Genomic DNA, 8,558 nt, shown 5'->3' on the forward strand with positions numbered 1-8,558 from the left:
TATTTAGCTTTAGAAGGAGTTTACCTCCCACTTAGTGCTGCACTATCAAGCAACACGACTCCATGGCACGCTCGGTCCATCATCCAACGGGCGCTGTTCTACGGGCCTATCACCCTCTATGGGTTCTGAGCCACATTCAAGTTGGACTTGAAAAGCGCTAAGATGACGGATAGTGAGACGCACCAGTACACGGAATCGGATAGACGGACAGGCCGCCACCCCTACGTGCTGAGCTTCTCCCGTTTCGCTCGCAGCTACTCAGGGAATCCCGGTTGGTTTCTTTTCCTCCCCTTATTAATATGCTTAAATTCAGGGGGTTGTCACACATGAACTGAGGCTTATGTACCTTGCGGTTGTTATCGTCACATCTGGCTTGCGACTACTTTGTTTCAATGTCCAATATGTACCGTTGGACTCGGTTAACGGGCTGTTAGCCCGCGTGTGGTTTAACTCACTGATACCTTCCATTGCCCATACGCTAGTTTGTTTGTGTTCCTTTGGTCAACTTCCATACTTGAATCATTTGTGCTACCGCTGCTGCTTCGACGCTACTTTGACATCTTCGCTTCTATTTAAATAAATAAATAAGCTGAAGCTAGACATCAGTAAACACCACCACAGACACCACAAGCACGCCTTCTCCTCGTACTTCCGCCTCACGCGGGAACACGGACGCTCTAAATACTTCGAATTCCAATGCCAGTATATTGTAAACCACGGGTTCTTTAATGCTAGCGGGTCGTCGCGACCCTAGTTAACATCATGGTGCACGTCTCGTGACGGGTGTCACGGCGTAGTTAAATGTATGCGATACATTTCTCAAATATAAGCGCTCAGTCATCTGTACATCATGGTAGGTTCCCACGACGTGCAATATGCGTTCAACTTATCAATGTTCATGTGTCCTGCAGTTCACATTATGACGCGCAGTTAGCTGCGGTCTTCATCGATCCATGAGCCGAGTGATCCACTGCCGAGGGTGACTAACTTGCGTAAGCCGCCGCTGTGCGCGTATACCCGTTCCCCGTAGGGAGGAGCAAGCCGCCGCTTAGAGACGAAGCATAAAGTGTCCTCATTCCACATAGGGCAAGCTGGATGAATCCATTTTACCCAGGACGGCCGAAGCGGCGTGGACCAGGGGAGAACTGAACCTTATACTTCACACCACAGTAAGTCTACGTGTCCTCTTCCACATAGGGCAAGCTAGAACTAACTATCTTACCCAGGACTGCCGAAGCAGCGTGGACCAGGGGAGGAACACACTTTTCATGGAAACGTAAGGCATCCATGACTGCCATAACGTAAGCCGCCGCTGTGCGCGTATACCCGTTCCCCGTAGGGAGGAGCAAGCCGCCGCTTAGAGACGAAGCATAAAGTGTCCTCATTCCACATAGGGCAAGCTGGATGAATCCATTTTACCCAGGACGGCCGAAGCGGCGTGGACCAGGGGAGAACTGAACTTTATACTTCACACCACAGTAAGTCTACGTGTCCTCTTCCACATAGGGCAAGCTAGAACTAACTATCTTACCCAGGACTGCCGAAGCAGCGTGGACCAGGGGAGGAACACACTTTTCATAGAAACGTAAGGCATCCATGACTGCCATAGTGCGTAAGCCGCCGCTGTGCGCGTAAACCCGTTCCCCGTAGGGAGGAGTCAAGCCGCCGCTTAGAGACGAAGTATGAAGTGTCCTCTTCCACATAGGGCAAGCTAGAATGAACTATCTTACCCAGGACCGCCGAAGCAGCGTGGACCAGGGGAGAACTGAACTTTATACTTCACACCACAGTATTGAGTAATGTGCCCTCTTCCACATAGGGCAAGCTGGAATGTTCCATTTTACCCAGGACGGCCGAAGCGGCGTGGACCAGTGGAGGACTACACAATCATGAGGTTTGATATCGACTTGTGTGTTTCAATAGGATACCGATGGTATGGTTTGAACCGATTTGATTTAGCCATTCTGAAGTCATCACTTGGTTGAAGCGCTGAACTAGGGAGGCATCGTTTACATATATATTGGTTTTCGCATGCTCTACTAGGTTAATGTCATGAGGTTGGCTATCGAGCATGCCCAAGTGATGACTTGATTGTGTGCTTGCTTGAATTCTTCACATTTCATACCATCGGTTAGTTGTCGAATCATTCCTCGATCATAACCTTCGTTCTTGGTTCATGTATGCTCTCTTCCACATAGGGCAAGCTAGAATTAACTATCTTACCCAGGACCGCCGAAGCAGCGTGGACCAGGGGAGAACTATACTTTGTCTTGTATGCCCTCTTCCACATAGGGCAAGCTAGAACTAACTATCTTACCCAGGACCGCCGAAGCAGCGTGGACCAGTGGAGGACTATACTTTGTTCATTACACCACAGTATTAAGTATGGTGTCCTCTTCCACATAGGGCAAGCTAGAACTAACTATCTTACCCAGGACCGCCGAAGCAGTGTGGACCAGGGGAGGACTATACTTTATACTTCACACACTAGCCATACTGAAGTCATCACTTGGTTGAAGCGCTGAACTACGGCGGGGTAATCGTTTACAGGTTATAATCATATAGCTGCATGCTCATTAGTAGATAATGGAATATTGTATGGCAATATGAGCATGCCCAAGTGATGACTTTGTTTCAAGCTCAACAGGTAGGGTATTGAGTCCTCTTCCACATAGGGCAAGCTAGAATGAACTATCTTACCCAGGACCGCCGGAGCAGCGTGGACCAGTGGAGGACTCTATACTTTATACTTCACACCACAGTATTGAGTACGACTTGCATAAAGCCCCTAATGAGAACCACGAGGGCTCTCTCAATGTAGAACCACGAGGGCTCTAGTACCGATTCTCTCGGTACGGCTTGGTCCGTGTTCCTTTATGCTTGTACTCTAAGTATTAAGTATTGTGTCCTCTTCCACATAGGGCAAGCTAGAACTAACTATCTTACCCAGGACCGCCGAAGCAGTGTGGACCAGGGGAGGACTATACTTTATACTTCACACACTAGCCATACTGAAGTCATCACTTGGTGGGGGTGAACTACGGCGGTATCTATCGTTTTGGTTCGGTCTATATAGGGTCGCTTGCATGCTCATTCGAATATAATGTAATTGTGTATGGCAATATGAGCATGCCCAAGTGATGACTTTGTTTCAAGCTCAACAGGTAGGGTATTGAGTCCTCTTCCACATAGGGCAAGCTAGAATGAACTATCTTACCCAGGACCGCCGGAGCAGCGTGGACCAGTGGAGGACTCTATACTTTATACTTCACACCACAGTATTGAGTACTTCTTGCATAAAGCCCCTAATGAGAACCACGAGGGCTCTCTCAATGTAGAACCACAAGGGCTCTAGTACCGATTCTCTCGGTACGGCTTGGTCCGTGTTCCTTTATGCTTGTACTCTTAGAAAGTCTCAACCCGGAGGTCTTGACTTTGATTGTCATAGTTGGACTACGACGGGGCATCCGACCATTGCTGATCGAACACCCCTGATTCACCATCTTTCGGGTAGGCGGTACGCGTACCTCCGGACGCGGAAGTCTCAACCCGGAGGTCTTGACTTTGATTGTCATAGTTGGACTACGACGGGGTATCCGACTCATCGAATACCCCAGAAGCACACCATCTTTCGGGTAGGCGGTACGCGTACCTCCGGACGCGGAAGTCTCAACCCGGAGGTCTTGACTTTGATTGTCATAGTTGGACTACGACGGGGTATCCGACTCATCGAATACCCCAGAAGCACACCATCTTTCGGGTAGGCGGTACGCGTACCTCCGGACGCGGAAAGTCTCAACCCGGAGGTCTTGACTTTGGTTGTCATAGTTGGACTATGACGGGGCATCCGACCATTGCTGATCGAACACCCCTGTTACACCATCTTTCGGATAGGCGGTGCGCGACACCACCGACGCGGAAAGTCTCAACCCGGAGGTCTTGACTTTGTATTGTTGGATAGTCCTCTTCCACTATAGGGCAAGCTGGAAATATTCCATTTTACCCAGGACTGCCGAGGCAGCGTGGACCAGGGGAGAACTTCACGGAATCTTCAGGCATCCATGATTGCCATAGTGCGTAAGCCGCCGCTGTGCGCGTCAACTCGTTCCCCGTGAGGAGGAGTCTAGCCGCCGCTAAAAGACGAAGCATTAAGTGTCCTCATTCCACTATAGGGCAAGCTAGAATTAACTATCTTACCCAGGACCGCCGAAGCAGCGTGGACCAGGCGAGGACTATACTTTATACTTCACACCACAGTATTGAGTACGACTTGCATAAAGCCCCTAATGAGAACCACGAGGGCTCTCTCAATGTAGAACCACGAGGGCTCTAGTACCGATTCTCTCGGTACGGCTTGGTCCGTGTTCCTTTATGCTTGTACTCGCGGAAAGTCTCAACCCGGAGGTCTTGACTTTGATTGTCATAGTTGGACTACGACGGGGCATCCGACCATTGCTGACCGAACACCCCTGATTCATCATCTTTCGGATAGGAGGTGCGCCCACCTCCGACGCGGAAGTCTCAACCCGGAGGTTCGGACTTAGAGTTTTTCCCATTTAAAAGTTTTTCTCTTAGCCATACTGAAGTCATCACTTGGTGAACGATTGAACTAGGGCGGGTTAATCGTTTATAGGTATCATGTGGTTTGCATGCTCTCTTAGGTTAAGGTCATGTGGTTGGCTATCGAGCATGCCCAAGTGATGACTTTGTTTCACGCTTGCTTGATTTCTTCATGATTCCCTGTTATATAGTGTAATCATTCGAGAACAGGGAATCTTTGGTTTTGCTCAACAGGTATTGGATGTCAACTTGGTATCTAGATCGCATTAAGTCTCAACCCTTAGGTTCGGACTTGTATAGTGACATCTTGTTACGGTCTTGAGTCTCAACCCGCAGGTTCGGACTACTTAGTGTTTGATCGAATATAATATGGCAACTTGTGCCTAAGTCTCAACCCGCAGGTTCGGACTTCTGTTTATTTGGCCAATGTATGTATAAGGCAACTTGTGCCTAAGTCTCAACCCGCAGGTTCGGACTTGTGTATTTGTTCGAAGTCATGTATAAGGCAACGTGTGCCTAAGTCTCAACCCGCAGGTTCGGACTTGTTAGTGTTTCGTCAACTTTCATATGGCAACTTGTGCCTAAGTCTCAACCCGCAGGTTCGGACTTGTGTATTTGTTCGAAGTCATGTATAAGGCAACTTGTGCCTAAGTCTCAACCCGCAGGTTCGGACTTGTGTATTTGTTCGAAGTCATGTATAAGGCAACGTGTGCCTAAGTCTCAACCCGCAGGTTCGGACTTGTTAGTGTTTCGTCAACTTTCATATGGCAACTTGTGCCTGAGTCTCAACCCGCAGGTTCGGACTTCTATAGTGTTTCGTCAATTATCATATGGCAACTTGTGCCGAAGTCTCAACCCGCAGGTTCGGACTTCTGGAAGGATCACTTGGCCACTAATGATCCTTCCGCAGGTTCACCTACGGAAACCTTGTTACGACTTTTACTTCCTCTAAATCATCAAGTTCGGTCAACTTCGATAAAGCAGACGCGGTTCACGAGGATCCAGCGAACGATCATCTCCAAAGACCTCACTAAATAATCCATCGGTAGTAGCGACGGGCGGTGTGTACAAAGGGCAGGGACGTATTCAACGCTGGCTGATGACCAGCACTTACTAGAAGTTCCGAGTTCATATGGACCATTGCAATCCATAATCCCTACTAAGTGAGTATTTGAGTGATTTCCCGTTCCTCTCGGAATAGGAGACACGCTGCTACCCACATTGTAGCACGCGTGTAGCCCAGAACATCTAAGGGCATCACGGACCTGTTATCGCTCGATCTCATTTTGCTAAACACAAATTGTCCTGCTAAGCAGCGTACCGTAAGTGCACTTGCGCACACGAACAGCGAAGGTGTCAGGTCATACTCCACCGAAAGGTCCTAACCCGTTCCAATCGGCATCGACGCATTAACGCTGACTGCGTTCTAGTTAGCATATGTGAGTCACGTTCGTTATCGGAATTAACCAGACAAATCAATCCACGAACTAAGAACGGCCATGCACCACTACCCTTAAATTTGAGAAAGAGCTATTAATCTGTCTCACCTCCATAAGTTCGGACCTGGTAAGTTTTCCCGTGTTGAGTCAAATTGAACCGCAAGCTCCATTTCATTGTGGTGCCCTTCCGTCAATTCCTTTAAGTTTCAACTTTGCAACCATACTTCCCCCGGAACCTGACTTTGGTTTCCCGGAAGCTACTGAGAGCACCTGGTTGTAGCGTCTCCCAATTGCTAGTTGGCATCGTTTACGGTTAGAACTAGGGCGGTATCTAATCGCCTTCGATCCTCTAACTTTCGTTCTTGATTAAAGAAAGCATCCTTGACAAATGCCTTCGCTTTAGTTAGTCTTACGACGGTCTACGAATTTCACCTCTCGCGCCGTAATACTAGTGTCCCCAACTACTTCTGTTAATCATTACCTCCGGTCTGAGTACAAACCAATGAAAGATTAGACCAAGGTCGTATTCCATTATTCCATGCAAGATTATTCTAGGGCGTTTGGGCACCCTGCTTTAAGCACTCTAATTTGTTCAAGGTAAACGTGAGCGGTCGAGCTCTATGTTACACTTGCACCCGTTGAAGGGCACACCATGACACAGACTTGGTGCCCTACCACACCATTGAGTCGCAACCAGATTCCGACTTGGCCCACCGACCACGGGTTGACCGGGTCGGCGGAGCCGGACTGTGTTGGACAAGTATCAACTTCGAACGTTTTAACCGCAACAATTTTAATATACGCTAGTGGAGCTGGAATTACCGCGGCTGCTGGCACCAGACTTGCCCTCCACTTGATCCTCGTAGAAGGATTTATGCTCTACTCATTCCAATTATGAAACATCATTAAAGAGTTTCATATTGTTATTTCTCGTCACTACCTCCCCGTCCCGGGATTGGGTAATTTACGCGCCTGCTGCCTTCCTTGGATGTGGTAGCCATTTCTCAGGCTCCCTCTCCGGAATCGAACCCTGATTCCCCGTTACCCGTTGCAACCATGGTAGTCCTCTATACTACCATCCATAGTTGATAGGGCAGATATTTGCGAGATCTGTCGTCGGTGCGAGACCATACGATCAGCATCATTATCCAGACTTCAACTCAATGACACGGAGAACCCGCGATTGGTTTGACTAATAAGTGCACCAGTTCCCGCGAGGGTCCTGGCATGTTGCATGTATTAGCTCTAGATTTTCCACAGTTATCCAAGTAACTAGGTTGATGATCTCGTAAATTATAGCTGTTATACTGAGCCTTATGCGGTTTCACATTAAATCTGTTTGTACTTAGACATGCATGGCTTAACCTTTGAGACGAGCGTATATTACTGGTAGGATCAACCAGAATTCCGACTTTGCGTTCGAATGTTCATTGTCCCATTGCACCCGGAGGAGCAAACACCACGTTCTATATGTTGTCAAGTCCGGTAGCACACGGGAGGCGAGCCCCCGTGCGAACCTCATTGCCCTCGTATCACACACACCCGATGCACCGGACAGGCACTTGAGCGGCATTCGACTCCGCTAAGCGCTCGTGCGCCCGATTGTGCATGCGCTGACGGGGCCTTCATACCCCTACCACAGCGACCTTATGCCAAACTTCCATGAATACTTAGGTGAGCTGACAAGGGCCTTCATTTCCCTACCATCAACTAAAGGACACGCTAGGCGCGTCCGATCATTGCAACTGCGGGGCTTTCATACCCCAATCACCACAGTACGCAATTCACCAGAGTTTAATCACAACCCCCCCGGACATGGCACACTATTAACTTGCAACAAAACTTAGTGTGTGCCGGGCACATCGGTTCCACAAAATCATTCCCGATGTACCCCAATTGGGGTTGTGAACGCATCCATGGTCCTCTGACACACCCAACCAAGCGTGGATACTACATACCTCAAACACCCAGTACACTAACAGACAAATCAACATATGGTTGCTTTCCCCCAGACATTTGCCAATCACTTGGCACCCGGACGGGAACTCGCTCCTGATTGCGCCATTGCCACCCATTTGCCAAGAGCGAGTTCTGTATGTAGATTTCATTTGGAAAGACAACCGTGTACTGGATATTCTATCCGACGATTACAGATGACGAGTACGAGACTCGACTACACTCACGGATAATACATTTTGGGTCGAGATTGCTTTCGGGGTTTTCGATTGGTCTTGCGCTTGTAAACGTATAACTTTGACTTGTGGTAACCTCGGTATGTTAGTCGATCACGTGGTTGTGAACTGGGTACGGGTGGGCAATCTGTTCACTTGCACTCTGGGTAGGAATATGGTGAGCGCTATAGGTTAAAGATCATGGTATGGTTCCATCGTGATGACTTTCGCTAGATAGTAGGATGTTTGGATAGTTATAACGTTTTTGGCCATTTGTTCATAGTGTTCGGTTCATTGAGGAATTCGATTGGTCTTTGCTTCACACACGTGGTCGATCACTTGGATGTGAACTAGGGTGAGAATAAGGTGTTCACTAGTGCTCTTAGGT

General features: G+C 48.5%; 2 non-coding genes across 2 annotated transcripts in view; both read right to left on the reverse strand.

Moving 5' to 3' along the window:
* Positions 1 to 340, reverse strand: part of LOC131291550 (large subunit ribosomal RNA) — a 4,091-nt gene extending 3,751 nt beyond the window's left edge. Inside the window, exon 1 of the ribosomal RNA XR_009189341.1 lies at positions 1 to 340. This exon is cut by the window's left edge and continues 3,751 nt beyond it. This is a non-coding gene — a ribosomal RNA (large subunit ribosomal RNA).
* A 487-nt stretch (positions 341 to 827) lies between these two features.
* On the reverse strand, positions 828 to 982 carry LOC131291549 (5.8S ribosomal RNA). Its single transcript, XR_009189340.1, has one exon. It is a non-coding gene; the product is annotated as a 5.8S ribosomal RNA (ribosomal RNA).
* Positions 983 to 8,558: the final 7,576 nt, after the last annotated feature.

Source organism: Anopheles ziemanni (assembly GCF_943734765.1).
Source record: "Anopheles ziemanni chromosome X unlocalized genomic scaffold, idAnoZiCoDA_A2_x.2 X_unloc_105, whole genome shotgun sequence".
Classification (NCBI taxonomy): domain Eukaryota; kingdom Metazoa; phylum Arthropoda; class Insecta; order Diptera; family Culicidae; genus Anopheles; species Anopheles ziemanni.